General features: G+C 36.1%; 2 non-coding genes across 2 annotated transcripts; both read left to right on the plus strand.

The window, feature by feature from the left end:
- Positions 1–4432: 4432 nt before the first annotated feature.
- TRNAS-AGA (transfer RNA serine (anticodon AGA)) lies at positions 4433–4514 on the plus strand. Its single transcript has one exon. It is a non-coding gene; the product is annotated as a tRNA-Ser (tRNA).
- Positions 4515–19317: 14803 nt separating this feature from the next.
- On the plus strand, positions 19318–19399 carry TRNAS-AGA (transfer RNA serine (anticodon AGA)). Its single transcript has one exon. It is a non-coding gene; the product is annotated as a tRNA-Ser (tRNA).
- Positions 19400–23377: the final 3978 nt, after the last annotated feature.

Below are 23377 nucleotides of genomic sequence, written 5' to 3' on the forward strand. Positions count from 1 at the left end.
GACCTAGAAAATTTCAGGAAAAAATTTGGTATTCCCAGTAGATTGCAAGAAGACATGGCTTGAATGAAACAAGAATGAAAGCTGTGAGAGAACAGGCTGAAATAAAGACACTAGATGAAAAAGGATTAAAACATATGGCAAAAATATTTAAGATGCAGCAACATAATTAAAATCATACTGGAGAAGAACTGAATCAATGTTGTGGAAAAGTGAATCACACTTTTATGTGTAGGATATTCTTTTAAAGCTCCTCCATGATTCAAAAGAAAAAGATGAATGAAATAAAGGAGAATGGAGTAATAGATATAAAAGACAGAGGATGTGGATATTGGTCATCAGGAAGGAGAGATAGTATGAAATCAGCTGCCATTTAACACTTTCTGTGTGTCAGGCAGTGTTCTAAGTGCTTTATATCTATTAACTTATTTAATTCTTAAAACAACCTATTGAAGTTATTTCTGTGTTATTATTCATACTTTACAAAAAAGGAAACTGAGGCACAGGTAACTAGCCCAAGGTCACATAGCCAGTAAATGAAGAAGCTAGGACTTGAATTTAGTAATTTGGTCTCAAGCTCTCACTTTTAATCTCTAACACTAGTAACGAGATGAACAATTTCCTGAGTTTAAGAAAGAATATGTCTTTTATTCATTGCTTGTGGGAGCGCAAAATGGTACAACTACTTTGGAAGACAGTTTGGCAGTGTCTTACAAAACTAAACACACTCTTACAACATGATCCAGCAATTACACTCTTTGGTATTTATCCAAATGAATTGAAAACTTACATCCACACAAAAACCTAATTGCCAAAACTTGGAAGCAACCAAGATGCCCTTCAATAAGTGAATGGATAAATAGATGGTGGTACATCCATACAATGGAATATTATTCAGCAATGAAAAGAAATGAGCTATCAAGCTAACAAGAAACACAAAAAAACATTAAATACATATTGATGAGTGAAAGAAGTTAATGCGAAAAGGCTACATATTGTATGATTCCAATTATATAACATTCTGGAAAAGGCAAAACTATGGTTGGGGGAGGGAAGAAAGGATGAAGACATGGAGCACGGGAGATTTTTAGGGCAGTGAAACTACTCTGTATGATACTGTAATGGTGGATCTGTCATTATACATTTGTCAAAACCCATAGAATGTACAACAGAGAGTGAACCCTTGATGTAAACTATAGTCTTTAGTTAATAATAATTTATAATAATAATTTATTAATTAACTTGTCAATTGTAACAAAGTTACCACCCTAATGCAAGATGTCAATAATAAGGAAAACTGCAGGTGGGGGAACGAGGGTATATGGGAACTCTGTATTTTCTGCTCAATTTTTGTGTAAATCTAAAGCTGTTAAAAAATAATAAAGTGTTGGGGCCAGCCCCGTGGCCGAGTGGTTAAGTTCACCCTCTCCTCTTTGGCGGCCCAGGGTTTCGCTGGTTCGGATCCTGGGCACGGACATGGCACCACTCATCAGGCCATGTTGAGGAGGCATCTCACATGCCACAGCCAGAAGGATCCACAACTAAAATATACAACTGTCTACTTGGGGGATTTGGGGAGAAAAAGCAACTAAAAAAGAAAGAAGAAGATTGGCAACAATTGTTAGCTCAGGTGCCAATCTTTAAAAAGAAATTATAATAATAACAACGTGTATTAATTAAAAATATATGATTGTTAAAGGTGCTTCTGGTAAGGACTCAGAAGGAAATGAGGCACATGTAATTAGAAGCTGGAAGAAAAGTGATTCTTGTTATAAAGTGGCAAAATGTGGCTGAATTGTGCTCTACAGTTGGGTGGAAAACAGAACTTCTTAACAATAAGCTTGAATATTTAGCTGAGGAGATTTCCAAGCAAAGTGTGGAAGGTGCAGCCTGGTTCTCTTTGCTGTTTATAGTAAAATGTGTGAGGAAAGAACTGTTAAGCAAATGGAACCATTTTTTTGATGGTTTGGAAATTTTTCAGCCACACTTTATACAAATAAGGCTTCGAATACATATTGAGGATAACAGAAAGAAATATATATATAATTCCTGTCCTCAGTGACTACTCTATCTAGTTTTAGCCACTAGGTCTACACATAAAAAACTAAGCAACCATAGGAAGCAACATATTACTCCCTAAGTGTATAGGCAAAATATGAATTGAGTACCTACTATATGCCAAGCACCAATAAGAAACACTATCTGCATAGAAGGTATAATTTAGTGAATAAAAGACAAAGTTTATTGAGTTTTTACTTGGTGCCAAGCTCTAAACACTTTGCTTGAATTAGTTCATTTAATTATCTCAAGGTGCCAAATAAAGAACAGAAAAGGATGGAAATTCACAGAAAATGCATAGATTAATAATTTAAGATACAACCCTGCCTTAGTAATGTGCCTTTTTGCACAATGGATAGGATTTGGGTATTAATCAAATTTTTGTTTTTACTCGAAAAATACATAATGAATATCTTAGTGTGTGTCACCAATAAATAGTCATATATAACATACCTTTTTGTGGCAGCAAAAGTATTACATCTTACTGATGAAGGATTTTTTTAAAAGAGAAATATTTACCGAAGTTTAACAGACATACAAAAAAGAATATGAGAGTGAACAACTCAATATATTTACACAAGGCAAGCACACCAATATACCCAGCATCCAATTTGAGAACCACAATCATTACCAGAATCCCAGAAATTCCCCCTAAGGGTAGAGGAAAACTCCCAGTCACTACTTCCCAAGGGTAATTATTATCCTGATTTCTAATACTGTAGATGAGTTTCACCTGTTTTTGAACTTTCTAAAGTTGGAATGCACTATGGTATGCATTCTTTTGTGTGTAGCTTTTCCCCACTCAATATTAGTTTGTATGATTTCATCAATGTGGTTGTGTGTACTTGCAGTTTCTTCACTCTCTTCATGGTGTGGTATTCCATTGTATGAAAAAAAACCCTCACAATTTGTCTTTTCCACTGTAGATGGACATTTGGTTTGTTTCCAGTCTAGGACTAAAATAATAACTATTTTGTTTCCTGCAATTCAACCTTCACTCTTCCTTTGCCAAGATCCAGTCTGCCATTTAAAAGAAAATTTTCAGTCCAGTAAAACGAAGTTGCAGCCGTGTCCACCCCTTGTTCATTGTTACCATAAAACAAACAACATGCTGATTAATAATGTTAGTTCAAATGCATCACTAATTGCTTTCTATTTTGCAGGTTTTTCTTTTAAGCACAAGAGGTTTTTGGTATTTCTTCAGTACCTAATTTCAATCAAAGCTAGCATTCCAAATGACTTTAGCAAGGAAAAAAAATCATATATGCTTGACAAAAATCTGTACACCAAATAAAAGGATGTGATGTGTATAAATTATGGACAGCAATCTTCTATACATAATTTATATCAAAGCTGCTTCGTGCCTATCTCTTCAGAGCGTGTTGTTTCCCATAAAACCATTGATTTCTTGTTTCTCTCCCTTCTTCCTTAGTGTCACTCTCTTCTCTCCCTCTCTTTTCTTATCCCTCTTCCTCATCTCTCTGTTTAGGCGACGTGACTTCTCCATTTGCTATCGTTTTCCTCTTTTCTGAAATTAGTATGTGATACCAAGAAATAGACAAAAGCCAATAAAAGTAATCTATGCACCCAACCGGCTCAGGAAAACACGTGACCCATAGCTTTAGACTCTGAGACCCCAACATAAGAAGGAGGAAAGAAAACATACTGGCCTTGGTTAAATTTTAAGAAAATGAGCTCTTGCTTTGGTCAAAAATCAAACTAGGATCATCCGTTTGGAAGGTAGCCAGGTTCCAGGGGGGACAGGAACTCACGAACCATTTATAAATTTCGTTTTTCACCCGACTGTAGCGTGGAAGCGCATTGTGCAATGCAAAGCACTGTGCAAACCCTACAGGATTGATGCTCTTAGGATTGATGTAGGCCTAGGCGCTTACTGACGCCACTGCAAGGGGGTGCCGGAAGCTTTTTCTCGCCCTCCACTTGGAACACAAATCAGAGGAATAAAGTCCCTCTCTGAAAGCCATTAGCCTTTATCAAGGAGCCTCAATGCCTGGAAGTTCCAAACAAAGGGTACATGAATCAGGCCTAGAACTAGGATGAGAGTCTGATTCCATTTCGTTGAGAAGTCTGTTTGGTTTCAGATGAGGATAATACAGAAGCCTAAGTCGTTTGGGGAAACTATTACTGATTCCGTGAGGACTCCTCTTCTAATGCTCTCCATTCTCGCGGCTGCCCAAGAGAGGCTGATCTCCATGCCAAACTTGCACTTCAACTGAGGGTTTCTATTCAATTCATAGAGTATGTTTTCTTGTGCCAGGGGCCATTTTTATCCTGACTTGTTTTCCCTTTCGCTCTTGTGGTAGGTCACCTGAAGGAATTTCTTTTTGAGGATTGACATAGGGAGCCAGTTGTTCAGGTAGTCGTGGCCGAGTGGTTAAGGCGATGGACTAGAAATCCATTGGGGTTTCCCCGCGCAGGTTCGAATCCTGCCGACTACGTGGTGCTTTTTCTCTGTTCCAGGCAAACTCACCATGTGGCTTCTGCGTGACACGCAGGGAACAGACTTTTCTTTCCTTCTTACGTTCCCCTACAGTCTTCTTTTCCTTCGCCTCTGCATTGCCTGCCTTCGAAACCCTGCTTCTTAAAGCCTCAGTAGAATCAACTTACGCCTCTTTTAGGGTTTAACGACTCCCTGCTGTGTTCGCTAGGATTCAGATAAAGGTTGTGAGTGAAGACAGAAACCAGTGCATCAACAAAGTAAACTAGAGAGGGCACTTTTTATCTTTCCCTTTTGCCTTTTAAGTCTCTCACTTAGCGCCATCTCCCGCAGTCCCACCGCGCTGCCTGTTCCCGGAAGTGAGGGAGGGACTGGAGTGGACTCAAGGCTACACGTGCACACGTTCGGCCCGGACGCTGAATCGTGTTGTGTAAGGCTGATGGGGGAAACGTAGCCTGCGGAGCAAAGGAATAAGGACAACATTGAGTAGCTTTATGAGGATTTCTTAGAACAGCATTCTTGTCCTTTTCCTTGTTAGTGTGGTAGTGCGTATCTCTGCTTGTCACGCGGGAGACCAGGGTTCGATCTTCCTGGAGAGGAGAAAAGTTTGATTCTTAGAAAGTACCTTCCGGTGGTCACTTTCTCTGTTCTTCCGGTCAAATGCGTACCAACAAAATAGTCAGTGACGTAGTATTCAGTAGTATGAAGAGGAAACCAGCATCTCTACAGTGGAGAAATCGGGTATAGGTACTTCTCCAACCAAGTGATTCAACCAGTTTTGGGACAAGCCAAATTTACCTCCTGATGTGATAAACGTCACTTTTGTGCTACTGCTGGCAAAAAATGCGTAATCTGACTCTAATCAGAGGAAATGTCAAACTCAAATTAAAGGTACGTTCTACAAAATAACTGAATTATACTCCTCAAAAATAGCAATACATATTATGAAACACAAAGAAAGATTAAATGTTCCAGACTAAAGACAACTGAATGCAGCACATGACCTGTGACTTTTTTTTTTTTTTTTTTGCTATAGAGGATATTATTGAAACAATTGGTGAAATTCGAATAAAGCTTGTAGATTAAATAATATTATTTTATCAGTATTAATTCTTCTATGGTTATATAAAAGAATTCCTTTGTCTTAAGAAAATACTGGAATATTTAAGGGTAAAGGGGTGTTTTCAAACTCAGTGTTATACAGTTTGGAAAAAAGTATATATGTATATACATAAATGCTTTTCTCTCATATATATAACAGAGAAAGAGAAAAGGAAAAGAATACAGTAATATGCTAAATATGCTAACATTTGGGGAACAGGGTAAAACGTAGCCAGGAATTCTCCATATTCTTGTAACTTTTCTGTCAATCTGAAGTTATTTCAAAGTTAAAGTATTTCAAAATAAAAGATCAAAAGATGAAAAGGACTAAAAACCCTAAATGAAAAATATGTTCATCAAAATTTATAGGCACAAATATACAGTTTGAACCATAGATATGAAAGAGGTAAGGAGTAAATTAATGAATAGGAGTTTAGAACTGATGAAGGAATGAAATGCAAAATGCTATAGTGAGCAAGGAAATTCCTAACAAATGAGAAAAGCTAAATAAAGAATGTGCCTAAAACAACATTGTTTAATAATGACTACGTTTTGAGATATGAAAACAAGATAGTAATAAGATTCAAACAGCAATAACATGTAAGATGAGAAGGTGTGACCAAATCCAAATCATTCTACATTCCCTTATAATGACAAATAAGGTTAGAATTAGAAATACACTCAATACATACTTTGGACTAGTTGCTGAATGGATGAGTGTTAAAATCAGTATTTCTGTGAGCCATGTTCAAAGCCAAACAGTTTTTAAATGAAGGAACAGCCTCCCAAGATATAAGAATGAATCTGAAATTTTAATTTAAAATTTGTTATTAACATTTTGTCATGAAATTTTGGTAGTCTAATTTAAAAGTTAATATTATTTTGCAACCACTAGATTATTTCTTCAGTAACTCAACCACACAGTTGAGGGATCGATGTTCCTTCCTTTTCACCTAACAAATTGAATCTCATTTGTCTTTAACTATTATTTATTTTCTTCAGAGACAAAATATTCTTTTTTTTATGGACAAAAAATGATTCATCATAGATAAGAACTATAAAGGCACCGATGAGCAATCAATGTGGGCAGAGCTTGAAGGGCTATAATCCTTGAGAGAAGAGAAACACAGGATATGAGTTGCATGAGGGCTTGCCCTTGAGGTCATGTTCTATTTTGCAGCATTTTGGAATAGACTTCAAATGGAAGGAAGCAGTTGCACTGGACTGAGGAGACACTCGTCAGTGTTTGGGGCTACCAAATCCGTAGACCCTGAGAGTCAAAATTCAGATAATGGGGGAACCACAGAGAAGGAGCTCAACTTTCTATGTATAAATTCTCCTTACATCATTGGCTAAGGCCTAAATTTCACATACTCAGGAAGATTTTCCAAAACTCTGTAGGAAAGAGCAACTGGAAGCCTAATGATCTGTAGGGATTCAGCAGCTGCGTGGTTTTGTCTCTTTCAGTTGGAGGAAACTTGGTGAACACTATCAGGTGTCATTTAAGATTTCAGAAGCTTTAACCCTTAGCAGTAAGTGACAAACTCTAGCTGTAAGACCACACAAAAGGAGTAGGGGCTAGGTCTTAAAAGTGAGGAAAGTCTAACATAGACCAATCATAACAAAGGCTCAATCTTTGTGTATTCCAGAAAGACTACCAGAAACCTTTGAATTTTTGGAAAAAAAAGCAATACATGTCTATATACTCCATGGGTCAAAGAAGAAAGTGCAATAGAAATTTTATAATATTTTGAACTGAGTGGTAACAAAAATATGGTATATCCTAATTCATTTGATGTAGCTAAAGCTGTTCTTAGATGGAAATTTTTACCTTTAACTGCATGCATTAGAACTAGTGAAAGGGTGAAATTCAGTGATCTAATTCCAGAAGTTTTAGGAAGGCAGAAACTTAAATGCAAAAAGTAGAAGGAGCTTTAAAATAAGTGCAGAAATCAACAAATGGAAAGCAGACATACGTCAGAGAAAATCTACAAAGTAAAAGGTTGATTCTTAGAAAAGATTGATAAAATAGGTATACTGTGAATAAGAGTAACCAAGAAAAAAAAAGGAGTAAGATAAAACACAAAGTGCCAGCAATAGGATTGAAATAGATGATATTCATATATATCCTAAATATACTGAAAAAGCAAGAAAGAGGTATTATAAACATCTTTATGTCAATATATGTGAAGCATTTGATGAAATGGATACAATCCTTGAAAAACACAATATATTACAACTGATACAAAAAACACGAGGAAATCTTTGTCTTATGCCTATTAAAGAAATTAAATCCACGGTTAAAAAGTCACTCATATAAACTTCCAGGCCTAGATAGATTCATTTGTGAATTCTTCTATACAAACAAGAGATAAACATCAATCTTAGAGAAACCTTTTTGGAGAAGAGAAAAAGAGAGAACATCATTCAGTTCATTTTATGGGACCAATATAACTCTGACACCAAACCTGAAAAGATACCATGAGAATGCAATACTATAGGCCAATATCTCTTATAAACATAGATTCTAAACTGTTAGCCAAAATATTAGCAAATCAAATTGAGCATATTTTTTTGAAAGCTAAAACATTATGACCAAATGGGATTTATTCTAGGAATTCAAGATTGATTTAATATTTTTAAAATGTAATTTACCACATCACTAGAATAAATACAAGAACCAAATGACCCTCTTAGCAGACAGAGAAAAAGAATTTGATAAATTCAACATCAATTCATGATTAAAAAACTTCTACAAATGATGAATAGAAGGGAATTTCTTTAGTCTAATAAAGGTTAACTATAAAATATCTGCAATGAGCCTGAGTTTGGGAACATGACAAGCATGTCTACATTATCTCTTCTGCTCAACATTGTACTGGAAGTAAAAAGCTAGTGCAATAAAACAAGAAAATAGAAATTGATATTAATATTGGGAAATAAATAAAGCCTTCATTGTTGGAAGATAATATGATTATAAATGTACAAAACTGAGAAGAATCTAAAAACTATTGGAATTAGTAAGTGAATTTACTTACTAATGGTTACTTCCTTCATGGTCAATATGTAAAATATCACACATGTTAAGATATACTAGCAACAGGAAAGTGAAAAGTAAAATTCCATTTTCAATAGCATTACAAACATTTATCAGCTAGAAATAAGTCTAACAAAAGTGTGCAAGAAGCCTACACTAAAAACTACAAAACTTTACTGAGATAAATTAAAGAAGAGCTAAATAAGTTAAGTGATATACCAGGTTTATATTTTGGAAGATTCCACAGTATTAGGATATCATTTTTTCCTAAATTGATCAATAGACTCAATGAAATTCCAATCAAAATCTCAGCAGGTATTTTTGTGGAAATTGACTGATTCCAAAATATATTTGGAAATTCAAAGGAATTTGAAAAGTCAAGTAAATATTGAAGAAGAGAAACTAAACTAGAAGACTTATGCTGCCAATTTACAAAATAGGTCCTAGGTCTATTCAGTTAAGAGCAAGGATGATCTTTTTAATAAATGATGATGCAATATTTTGATATACATATAGAATAAAATAAACTTTGAATCTTACCTCATAAACACACAATTATAAACAAAACTATTTCAAGATAGACCTTCATGTGAAAGGAAACAATAGCACAGTTCCTGGAAGAAAACATAGTAGAATATCTTCATGGACTTAGGTGAGGCAAAGATTTCTCAAACAGGACATAAAGAATCCAAGTCATAAAATAAGTTGATGAGTTAGACATTTTAGATTAAGAATGTATTGGCTGCAAAAGACACTCATTAAAAGAGTGAAAACCCAAGCCGTGGAATGGGAGGAGGGATTTGTATTTATATATACCATCAAATGACTAATATACAGATATATAAAGAACCTCCACAAATCAATAAGAATTAGACAGACAATCTAATTTGAAAATGGGCAAAACACTTTACAAGAGATTGTACAAAATTGGCAGATACTTTACAAGAGATTCAAAATGGTCAAGAAGCATATGAAAAGGCACTCAGCATCATTAGTCATCAGAGAAATGCAAATCAAAACCAAAATTAGATAGCATTACACACCCACCAGAATGGCTAAAATTAAAAATTCTAACAATGCTGATTGGTAGTAAGAACATTTTCGCATTGCTAGTAGGAGTATAAATTAGAATAACCACTTTGAAAAAATGTTTCCCTATATCTACAAAAGCTAAGCATGGTATTTCCTATGACTTGGATATTCCACTGCTTGAGTATATAACTAACATAAATAACATATACACGCATGTCCGTAACAACTTTATTTGTAATAATCAAAATTTGAAACCACCTAAATGTCCGTCTGTGGTAGAATGGAATTGTGTAATATTATACAGTCATTATAATGATTGACTACTGATACAGTAACATGGACAAATCTCACAGATATAATGTCACTCAAAAGAAGATACAGAAGAGTGCACACTTTACATTTCCACTTAGAAGAAGTGCAAAAACAGCAAAACTATTTTATGGTGATAGAAATGAGGAGAGTAATTGACCTTGCGGGAGAGGGCATGCACTGATCGGAGTGGTACAAAAGAGAGGCTTTTGTATTGCTGAAGATATTCTGTATCTTGATCATGGTGATTTTTACACAGGTATATGCATATGTTAAAATTCATCAAGCTGTATAATTAATATTTGTGCTCTTTATGGGATGTAAATTATACCTAAATTTATAAAATGAGGAAAATTAAGGCAAAATAAGGATGGTTTAACTCAAACAAAAGCAGGGAGAATTCCTCTCTAGCAGATGCACATTACAAGACATAATAAAGGACATTCTTGAGACTAAAGAAAAATAAAGAATCTGAAAATTGGAATTAATTGGTGAATTAGCATGGTAGCTGATTTCATGGTCAATATACAAAATGTCAAGTGTATTTGTATGTACCAAGAAAAGAAAGTGGAAATTAAAAATTGAAAGTTCCAATTTCAATAGCATCAAAAGTGTCAATTCCCTGGGGTAAATCTAATAAAAGATGAGAAGACAGCTACACTAAAATCTTTTATATATAACTGAAAATTAATCCAGGAGAAGTAGAATAATATAAATACTTTTCAATCTAAAAAGAGGCAAGGGAGCAGGAATTAGAGAACAATGATCACATTAGCAAAATTAAAAGAATAGCATGCAAACTCAACTAAATAAATATTTATCTTGAATGTAAGTAGACTAAAAATTTGAATTAAAAGACAAAGATGGTCATAATGGAAAAAATTTACCCAAACTACATGCTCTTTATAAGGTGTACAATTTAAACATATGGATTTTTAAAAGGATTAACATTAAGGAATGTAAAAGACATATCAGAACAAGTAAGCAAAAAAGATAGACCAGAACCACTTTAATGATAATAATTGGACTTTTATAGATGTTCAAGAAAGAAGCATTACTAGAAATAATGAGGCTGTTTCATAACCTCAAGGGTAAATTTAGTAAGAAGATACTACAACCCTATATTTGTATTCTCATAATAACAGCTTCAAAGTGTAGAAAACAAAAGATTGACAGAGCTAAATGGAGGGGAAAAAACCCATAATCATACTTGAATATTTTAATACTTCTATAGAAATAACTAATGGGACAAACAGACAAAAATTTAGTAAGGAAATTTTAAGCAATAGGATTAATATTTTACCCAACTGCAGAATCTTTGTTTTTGAGGTACACATGAAACATTTAACAAAGTCGCCATATTCTGAGCATAATACAAGTCTCAACACGTTTCAAAAGATTGAGATCACACAGAGTATGTTCTCTGAGCACAGTATAATTAAATAAAAATCAGTATCAATAATATAAATAAATCAAAAATTCCAAAAAGTTTGAAAATTAAGTAATCCCATTGGTCAAATAAGTTAAAAAATTATAAAATATTTTTAACTGAATGATAATGAAAATAGGATACATCACGACTTGTGCCATGAAGATAAAACAGTGCTCAAAGTCTAATTTTTAGCTCCAAATTCACATATTAAAAGAGACGAAAAACGGAAATTTAATGATCTAAGCTTTCATTTCAAGAACCTAGCTAAAAAATCCAGTAAATTAAACTTTAAAAAGTTAGAAGGAAAAACATAATAAGAATAAAAGCTGTAATCACTGAAAAAGAAAGAAAAAATAGAGGAAATCAACAAAGCAAAAATTTGTTTTTTAATTAGTAAAATTGTTACCCCAAATCAAGACTGATTTTTTTTTAAAGAATGAAAAACAGAGAAGAAAAATCAAGGATAAAAAGAGGACTACATTCTTAACAACAAAAAAACAAACAACCCAATCAAAAAATGGGCAGAGGACATGAACAGACATTTCTCAAAAGAAGATATGAATATGGCAATAGACACATGAAAAGATGTTCATCATCGCTAATCATCAGGGAAATGCAAATCAAAACTACACTAAGATATCACCTTACACCCGTTAGATTGGCAAAAACATCCAAAACCAAGAGTGACAAATGTTGGAGAGGATGTGGAGAAAAAGGAACCCTCATACACTGTTGGTGGGAATGCAAACTGGTACAGCCACTATGGAAAACAGTATGGAGATTTCTCAAAAAGTTAAAAATAGAAATACCCTATGACCCAGCCATCCCATTACTGGGTATCTATCCTAAGAACCTGATATCAGAAATCTCAAGAGTCCGTTGCACCCCTATGTTCATGGCAGCATTATTTACAATAGCCAAGACGTGGAACCAGCCTACATGCCCAGAAACTGATGATTGGATAAAGAACATGTGGTATATATACACAATGGAATACTACTCAGCCATAAAAAAAGACAAAATTGGCCCATTCACAACAACGTGGATGGACCTCGAGGGTATTATGTTAAGCGAAATAAGCCAGTCAGAGAAAGACGAACTCTATATGACTCCACTCATAGGTGGAAGTTAGTATATTGATAAGGAGATCTGATCGGTGGTTACCAGGGAATAGGGGGGGTGGGGGGAGGGCACAGAGGGGGAAGTGGTGTACCCACAACATGACTAACAAAAATGTACAACTGAAATCTCACAAGGTTGTAATCTATCATAACATTAATAAAAAAAAAAAGAGGACTACATTAAAGATCTTATTGATATCAAGATCAGAGATAGAGGACGAAATGAATTGTTCGGGGGGAATAAAATCCATAATAGAGGATAAATTACATGTTCCTTCATAAACACAACTTACAAAAGCAGATGCAAAAAGAAATTAAAATTTCCCATACTACAAAGCTACAGTAATCAAAACAGCATGGTACTGGTACAAAAACAGGTGCACAGATCAATGGAATAGAATTGAAAGCCCAGAAATAAACCCAAACATCTGTGGACAGCAAATATTCGACAAAGGAGCTGAGGGCCTACAATGGAGAAAAGAAAGTCTCTTCAACAAATGGTGCTGGGAAAACTGGACAGCCACATTTAAAAGAATGAAAATTGACCATTCTTTTTCACTATTCACAAAAATAAACTCAAAATGGATCAAAGACCGAAAGATTAGACCTGAAACAATAAGAAGAGAATATAGGCAGTACACTCTTTGACATCAGTTTCTAAAGAATCTTTTCGGACGCCATAACTCCTCAGCTGAGGGAAACAATAGAATAAACAAATGGGACTTCATCAGACTAAAGAGCTTCTTCAAGGCAAGGGAAAACAGGATTGAAACAAAAAAAACCCCACTAATTGGGAAGAAATATTTACAAGTTATTTATCCGACAAAGGGTTAATCTCCATAATATTTAAAGAACTCACACAGCTCAACAACAAAAAATCAAACAACCCGATCAAAAAATGGGCAGGGGACATGAACAGACATTTCTCCAAAGAAGATACACGGATGGCCAATAGACACAGGGAAAGGTGCTCACCATCACTAATCATCAGGGAAATGCAAATCAAAACTACACTAAGATATCACCTTACACCTGTTAGAATGGCAAAACTAACCAAAACAAAAAGTGACAAATGTTGGAGAGGTTGTGGAGAAAAAGGAATCCTCATACACTGTTGGTGGGAATGCAAACTGGTGCAGCCATTATGGAAAACAGTATGGAGATTTCTCAAAAAATTAAAAGTAGAAATACCTTATGACCCAGCCATCCCACTACTCGGTATCTAACCAAAGAACTTGAAATCAGCAATTCCAAAAGTCCCATGCACCCCTATGTTCATGGCAGCATTATTTACAATAGCCAAGACATGGAAGCAACCTAAATGCCCATCAACTGATGATTGGATAAAGAAGATATGGTATATATATACAATGGAATACTACTCAGCCATAAAAAAAGACAAAATCGTCCCATTCACAACAACATGGATGGACCTTGAAGGTAATATGTTAAGTGAAATAAGCCAGACAGAGAAAGATGAACTCTGTATGATTCCACTCATAGGTGGAAGTTAAACATATAGACAAAGAGAATTGATTGGTGGTTACCAGGGGAAATGGGGGGTGGGGGAGGGCACAAAGGGTGAAGTGGTGCACCTACAACAGGACTAACAGTAATGTACAACTGAAATTTCACAAGGTTGTAAACTATCATAATCTTAATAAAAAGTTAAAAAAAGAAATTAAAATTTCAAATAGTCTGAAGTCTATTAAAGAAATTAAAATCATAATTACCTTCTGTATTAATTTGCTGTGGCCGCCATAACAAAATACCACAGACTGAGTGGCTTAACAACAGAAATTTATTTTCTCACAGTTCTGGAGGCTAGAAGTCCAAGAGCAAGGTATCAGGAGGTTTGGTTTCTCCTGCAGCCTCTCTCCTTGGCTTACAGATGGCCACCTTCTTGCTGTGTCCGCACATGGTCACTCCTCTGTGCTTGCTCATCCCTGGTGTGTCTTTGTGTGTCCAAATTTCCTCTTATAGGGATACCAGCCAGAGTGTATTAGTTTCCAGCCTAATAGCCTCATTTTAACTTAATCACCTCTTTAAAGACTCTATCTCCAAACATAGTCACGTTCTGAGGTACTGGAGGTTAGGACTTCAATATATAACTTTTGGGGATACACAATTCAGCCTATAACTCCTTCTGACAAAGCGAGCACTACGCAAAAGTATCTTCTCTGTTGAAATCTTAAAACAGTAAGGAAGAGCTAATATCATACATATACTCTTTCAGAAAATAGAAAAGGCAAAAACACTTCCCAATTCTTCTCGGAGGCTGGCATAATCTTCATACTAAAATCTGACAAAGATGTCACTAGAGAAGAAATTATAAATTAATCTTTGTGTTAAACATTCTAGATGCGAAACCACTAAACAAAATAAAAGCAATCACCTCCAGTAACGTATAGAAAGAACAATCAAAAGTAAAGAGGTAATGTTTGTTTTAGTAACATGAAATTTGTTTAATATAAAAAACAAGTCACTTTAAATTTATCACAAAGTGAAAGAGAAAAAGCAAATAATCTTATCAGTAGATGCAGGAAAAGCATTTGACAAAATTCAGTGCCACTCTTTTAAAATTTTTAGCAGTCTAGGAATAGAAAGGAGACTTCTTAATCTCATAATTCATATAAACAAAATCCTACATCTAACATCCTAATTATGGTAAATATTTATCACTTTCTCCCAGAAATTGGGACCAAGACAAACATGACTGCTATTCAACATAGTATTGGAGATTTTAGCAGATGAAATAAGACAAGGCAAAAAATTACAAGATATTAAAATGGGAAATGAAGAAGTAAAACTGTCGTCATTTGAAGTTGATATGATTATGTGCTCAGAAAATTCCAAAAATCTATGAATTATTAGCATTATTAAGTAAAAATAGCAAATTTGATGGATACAAAACTCAATTTTCAAATATATGTTGTACTGACAGAAATAGACAATTTTTTAAAATGTCATTTACAATAGCAAGAAAACTATCAATAACATAATAGATATAACAATAAATGTAATAAAAATGTGCAACAGGGCTACATTAATAGCTCCAAATCACTGTGCAGAGAATTTTTTTAAATATCTAGATAAATGAAAGGATATACCATATTCATTGATTGAAAGACTCAGATTCCATGTAATTGAAATAAAATATTTAAACAGAACTTTTGGTAGAGTTAACAAACTGTCTCTAAAATGTATGTGCAAGTGGAAAGAACTTGAATAGGAAAGGAAATCTTGCAGAGGAAGTACAAATCTGGAGGACTTTTGCTACCACGTAACAAGGCTTATTCTAAAGGTAAACTAATTAAGAAAGTGTGTTACTGACATACAGATAAACAAAGAGATCAACAGAACAAAATAGGTATGTCCATAAAAAAATGACATACGTTTAACAAAGTGTCTTCGCAATTCGATGGGGAAACTGATAAATTTTTCAAGAGGTGGTGCTTCGTCAACTGAATATACAAAGGAAAACAATGTGGACATTGATCTCCTCTGTAAACTATTCCCTAAGCTAATTTAAGATGGATTAAAGACCTAAATGTTCAAGGTAAAACAATGAAAGTTATAGAGGAAAACAGGAGACTATCTTCATGAACTTTGGGTTGGCAAAGAGGTCCTGTTTAATAAGAACAAAAAGCAAAAACCATAAAAACAATTGATAAATTGGACTTCTTTAAATTTAAGAACTTTAGTACCTCCAAAGACACTATTAGCAGTGTGAAAAGGCACAGAGTAGAAGAAGATATTTGTAATACATATATCTGACAAAAGTCGTATGTCTAGAATGTATAAAGAACTCCTTAAATCAATAAGAAAAAAGACTATGCTATCTGCAAGAAATCAGATGGTAGGAATCTGGGTAGTCTCCTAGGGCAGTGGCTGACACAGTGGTCTCTAACAGTAGAGTCCTCTTTCAAGGACAGTGACAGTCAACTTCCCCTCAGGGTGATACTGACAAATTATTGTTAATCCTGTGGGCAGGCCCCCCATTTTTGGCAGTAACCATCTATTTCTATCTCCTTCAGGTGATTCTTCCCACACTATAGAGGCTAGAAAGTTAAAACTACATTTCCCTATCTCCCTTTCAGCTAGGGTTCTAAGTGTGACTTAAGTTTTGCCTTGGAGTTTTCAAATGTGGAAATGAGCCAACTTCTGGTTCATTGTTTTTTGTGCTGACAAGACAAGAATTGTCATGGACTTGTTGGAATTTTCTGCAAGGTAAGGCACATCCATTGTGTTGCTAATTCACATCTAGGAGGCATGGTGTGCTCCAGAACATGTGTTTCTCAAAGTGTGGTCCCCAGACCAGCACCAGCAGCAGCATTTGACAACTTGTTGAGAAATGTAAATTGCTTTCTGACTGTTCCGTATTTTCTTAGCTTCTGCGTTTGTCCATTTGGTACCCGTTAATCACAGGGCCAAATTAACTGCCAGAGTTGTTTACATCACCTGCAATCCAGAGCCCATGGTCTGAACCACCTCCTTTATCTAACTCTCTCACACTAAGCCAATATTGCCTGTGTCCTACATCAGCCCAGAGCCAGGTAACAGACAACTAGGGATAGCTCCCATGCCCTAAAGCTCAAAGAATTATTCAAATTAGCCAATACTAAACTGACCTGCTTTTTCTTTCCTGTGGAAATCTCAGTAGAGACTGTGGCTTATGCTTTCCCCTTTCTCTTTTCTGCCTCTTGACCAAAACTGGTGCCTCCCTCTGTGGCCCTATGTGGTGTGCCATGCCTCTCATTTCTAGGGTAACTATGAGTAACATTAAACTTTTCTTTCAATGGTTTTGACTTCTCCTTGTCATCACTCTGTTCCCTTTACAAATTAAGACCCAGGCTGACTTGCTTTCTGTCATGATAGATAGCTGTCCTGCTAAATTTGGAGAACCACTGCCCTAGAGAGAATATTGTAGTGCCAATCTCTGCTGTATAGTTCAGGCAATACATGCCTGAAATCAATGATTCCAGTGGCAGCATCCTCATTTCCTACTTTCTTGATTGTAGACACAATAGCAGCCTCTCTGGGAGGACATTTCTGCAGGGTTGTTTCGGGAATCATTTCCGCAGGGCTGGATTAGAGCTGGCACCTCCCCCTACCCCTCTTTTAAAAAAATTTTGTAAGCTTCTGCAATTCTTTATTAATCCCTTCTGCTTAAAACAACTTGAGAGGCTTTGTTTTTTAAGTAATTTTTTATTGACATATAGTATAACGCAGTAGTGAAGCAGAAAAGTACATAAACCCTGATTATACAGCTCAAGCAATTTTTACAAAGTGAACAATATCTATGTACCCAGCACCCAGAATGAGAAACAACAATTCCCAACATCTCCAGCAGGTGCCCCATGGACTGTCTCAGCCATGACTACCTTCAACAATCACTTCCTGATTCCTAACATCATAGATTTGTTCTGCCTGTTTTGAACTATATATGACAAGATTGAAACTGTCAAGGATCTCTGTTCATTGTATTCTAAGTAAAAAAAAGAAAAAACAAATTCAGTGTGCATTAATCACAGCCACTTTCCTTTTTTGATGGGATATTTTTTAAACCATGAAACGTTTGTGTTATTTCTTCAGTATTTAACTTCCTTCAAACTAGAGATCCAAAGAAATTTACCTAAAACGTTATATTCTTGTTTAAAACGAGGAGACCAAATAAAAGGGCCATGATATGACTAACTGTGGCAACATCTATAACACAACTTACATTTTACTTAAAATTTGCATTTAGTCATGCCGTAACCTGGCATGATTTTTAAAGAATGTTTATGTGATTGATACTCATTTTGATAGAAAAGACAGTTTATATAATAGACTGCTCAGTTAAATATGGATTCTGGCTCCTTACCCAAAACTCGACTTAATAGACTCCACTCCATTAAACCATAGGTTTCTTAGAGTTGATTTTACGTCAGTAGAAATGCAGTCTTTCTTCACCCCCTCCCCACCATTTCACTCTTCACTCCTCTTCTCCGTCCTTTTCTTCTTTGTTTAGATGATAGAATAAATCCTTCTTTCTTTGATCTCTCTTCCTCTTTCTCCTTCTTTTAAAAATTAGATTAAGATTTTCTAAGCAAGATAGACAAAAACAGTTTCAAGACTTGGCAAAAACACTGTGACTGAGCAACTGAGGTCGAAATGTAAGGAGAAAAAGAAAACCTGTTGCGCTGGTTAAATCTAGGAAGAAATAGCCCCTGCGTCGGCTAAAACTCAAAGCAGAGTATGAGCCCAAAGGCTTAGCAACATCACGGCGAGGGGATACAGAGGCGGCTTTTCCACATCATTCTTCGCGCCCCCAACCTGCAACGCAAATCAGCGGAAGCGATTCCCTGCCTGGAATCCACCTCGCACAGCGTTAATGAAAGAGGAGCCTTGGGCGTCGGGAAGTCCCAACATCCCAGACTAGAAGAGGGTTAGGACCTGCCTCCCCCTTGGTATGGGCTAGGTTTGACGCCAGTGGTGGTGAGGACAGAAGCTCGCACCAGCCGGTCGGGTTCCCAGAGCAGGCAGGCGCTCGCGGGGCGTGATCTGAACTAACCTGAAGTTTGCTGGTAACGCTGATGCTTATGCGGTGACGGCTTTATGTCTCTCATTCCAGTGCCCCTGATTCCTGGGTATGTCCGACAGGTTAGCCTCCCTTCCTCTCTCATTTCACCTCAGCATTTCCACCAGGCTCACTAAAGACGCGGGTTTGTACACATCACTTTTTCAGTCTGCCACGTGATTCCTGTCAATTCGTTTCTTTTCAGCAGGTGTAGTCGTGGCCGAGTGGTTAAGGCGATGGACTAGAAATCCATTGGGGTCTCCCCGCGCAGGTTCGAATCCTGCCGACTACGGGATGTTTTTTCCTCTCTGAATTTAGTACTACCTTCTCAAATGATCAGTTTGACAATCTGAAATTACACGGAAAGGAACTCACTAACCACTTCCTACCACGGCAGGGCAAACTTCTTGACTAAACATGTCCTGCTCCAGCCCCCACTCAAAATTTTACTGCCAGAGAGCTCCCACCGTGCAATGATGTTTTAAAAAATTGCCTCCATAGGCAAAAAACAAAACAAACAAACATGACGCCAGTTCATTTCCTATCATTGAAACCCCCGCCTCGGATTTTCTCCTCCACCAAATCACGCCCTTCTTGAGAGAATGCAAAAAATATCTCACTTAAAAAAGTAAGCTCCGTGAAATCCTTGATTCACTGCTCCGTTGGCAGGGAGTCGAACCTGAGATATTTGTTTATGATTCTACTAAGAGAATCGTCACACCAGCAGGTAAACCAGCACTGTCTCCCGGGATCATGCAGTCCAGGAGTCTGGAATAGGGGTGGAGTGAGAGGTATTTTTTCCCCCTCAAGTACTTCCTGTTTGGCGTAGGGCTGTGCATCCTCGCCTGTCACCTGGAATGTACGGGTTCAATTCCAGGATGGGGTGGCCGGATCTTTTCACCGAATTTTGAGGCTCTGACAAACTGTTCTTGTTCGTCTATCAAATATTAAATTTCTTCTTCATTGAACTTATTCTTTTCAAGCAACCAAATATAATGAAAAAGAAGTGAGCTGCATAAATTGTGTGGTGAGTAGTGCAAAAGGAAAACAGTAACTTGACAGTGGAGAAACATGACAGACACCACCTTAATCAATTGATCATAGTTAGCATCTCCGATGTTAGGACAATCAACGTCACGTGCCCCCCAATATGACGAACTACAATGGACACATGCTCGTTTGTGTGGTATTCCTGCTAAAAACGCATGATCTGAATTTAACTTACAGGAAACATCAGACAAATTCAAACGGAGGGAACATTCTACAAAACACCTGACCTACTTAGTTTTTAAAATGTCAGTGAAGTGAAAGACAAAGAAAGATTAAGAATCTCTTCCATATTAAAGGACTAAAGAGACATGACAACTGAATGCAATGTAATTTTCCTGAAATAAAGTATTCACACAATTGGCAAAACATTAATAAGGTGTATAAATTAAATAAGAGTTTTAATGCTGCTTTTATAATTGTTCTGTGGTTAGGAAAGAGAAGGCCTCTGTTTTTACAAAATACACAATGAAGTGCTTGGGGATAAAGGAACATCTTGTCTGAAATTCACTTTCAACAACTAAAAAAATTACATATATGTAAATCTATCCATATCTATCTATCTATTGAGAAAAATAAAGCACATGTGGTAAATTGTTAGCATTTGGTAAATCTAGGTAAAGGATTTATAAAAATTCTTTGTATTATTCTTGCCACTTTTCCAATAAATTAGAAATTATGTCAAAATAAAAAGTTGAAAGAAGAAAAAGAAACCAATAGAACAATAAAGGAAAAATACACTCATTGAAATAAAAGCCCAAATATAACTTGAATATTAGATATAACATGTGATAAATTACTAAATATGAATTTAGACGTCATGAAAGAATAGTATGCAAAATTCTATAGTAAGCAACAAAGTTAATAAACATTATTTTTAATAATGACTGATATTTAGAATATAGGTACAGGATGGAAGTATTATACAGCAGCATCATGCATGGTAGGAGGGTGTGAATATTAGCAAATTCTGGAGTCTCATGATTTTGTATTAGGTGACAATGAGAGGTGCGTTGAATGATTGAGTGTTATATGAGTTCTTCTGTGAAGTCACCATCAAAGTTCATAATCAAGAAACAATCTCCCAGGATGTAAAAACAAACCTGAAATTTTAAACAACATTTTAATTTAAGCATTAATGATTACCATTCTGTTATGTTAATGTTAGTGGTTACAATGTTAAAGAGTGACTTGTGCAGCAGGGTTATTCACTACATTATTTCTTCAGTCACTCTACTTCACATTTGAAGTCATATGTAGATGTCCACTTTCAGCTAAGACTGAACACTATTTGTCTCTGTTTCTTCTTTTCATTATAGACCTTATACAAAATGTATGTGTGTGTAACAAGTGGAGATTAAAATTCAAATATTCCATTTGCAGCAAAATCTTAAAAGTCTAGGAATAAATCTAACAAAAGATGTGCAAGAAATCTACATTAAAAACTACAAAATATTGCTGGTGGAAATTAAATGGAGGAAAACGCTATGTTCATTTTTTGGAAGATTCAGTTTTGTCAAGATGATGACCATTTCCAAATTGATTAACGGAGTCAATGAAATCCCAATCAACCTCCACATACGTATTTTATGAAAATTAACTCAGGATTTCAAAACATATTTGGAAATGTACAGCAACCTAAAAAACAAGAAAATATTGAAGAAGATGGCAAAGTTGGAGGACTTATACAATATTTATTGACATTATTTTTAAATCTACAGCAGTTAAGACAGTATGCTATTGGTTCTTGTACATATATAGATACCAAAACATTCTCTTCATATCTTTGATATCAACTTGGCCAGGTTGAACTACATTCTCCAGAATTCCCCCTTCTGTAGGTTTCTGGTTGGACAGTCCTCAAGAGATAGTCTTGTAAGAGATTTGGGGAAAGAAAGTCAAGTAGCAGCCATTTCGTAGCTCACACTAACTCATCTGCTGACTTACCTTGTCATGCGGCAGCAGTTGGGCCTACAACTTCCCCACCCTCCCCTGGATCCTCCTTCAGTCTCCTTCTTTCCTGGACCAAACGTGTGTGTTTAGCTACAAACAAAGGGCCCTGGCTTCTGCAGGACATCTGCACCACCCAGGTCAGAGGCAATCAGAGTTGCACAGATTTCTGTCCATCTTGTGGGGCTCCAGTTCATGCTTGTGGGTCCCAGCTTGTTCTAATCTTCCCCACTTTACATACATCTTCCTTTCTTGACAGTCTGCCCTATGGACTTCAAACTTCAGCATAATAGAGGCTACTTAACCAGCTCCTACAAATCTCTCATATATATTATATATTATATATAAATGAAGTGTATATATCCATCCCACTGTTTTTGCTTATTGAATCTTGACTGCAATTTTTTTATGGACTTGTTCTAACTGTTAACCCTTACAGTGTTGACCAGGAATAGAGTTAGTTGCAGTAATGTGTATATTTAAGGAGAGGATCATGGAAGAAAAGGATGAATAAACACACACAAAGGGAAGGATGATATCCCACCAACATTTAAAGTCAGATCGGTGGACTTAAAATGATCAATGCCAGAAGGACTTCTCTTTTTTGCCATGGTGGAGAACCTGGGACCAGACTTACTCTGCCACCGTAAAATAGAAAACTGAATAAAGTATATCAAACAATGTTCTTCACACAGTAAACAACTTCAGACAGTGACTAACTTTGATAGCTGGGAGAAGGAGAACAAATGAGAAGCAAATTGTCCCTGCTTATTGCCTGGAAACAGATCAAGAGGGACATTTCATAGTGATAAAGGAATAAATACATCAACAAGACATAATAGGGGCCAGCCCCGTGGCAGAGTGATTAAGTGTGCGCGTTCCGCTTCTCAGTGGCCCGTGGTTCGCTGGTTCGGATCCCGGGTGCGGACATGGCACTGCTTGGCACACCATGCTGTGGTAGGCCTCCCACTAAAGAGAGGAAGATGGGGACGGATGTTAGCTCAGGGCCAGTCTTCCTCAGCAAAAAGAGGAGGAACGGCAGCGGATGTTAGCTCAGGGCTAATCTTCCATGGCTTGCCAAGTGGTGCCATGTCCGTGTTTCTTCAAACAAATGACAAGCGATGTGGAATCATCCTACAATTTTAAAGAAAGTGTGGGGATACTTTAAATCTAAACACGAAGAAATACATATGCTTTACCTGAAAATTTGAGAGAGAGAGAAAAGCTGAAAGAAGAAAACAAGGAGAAGCTATGTTCCAAAACCCAAGGGAAA

This window comes from Equus przewalskii, chromosome 19, assembly GCF_037783145.1.
Source record: "Equus przewalskii isolate Varuska chromosome 19, EquPr2, whole genome shotgun sequence".
NCBI lineage: Eukaryota > Metazoa > Chordata > Mammalia > Perissodactyla > Equidae > Equus > Equus przewalskii.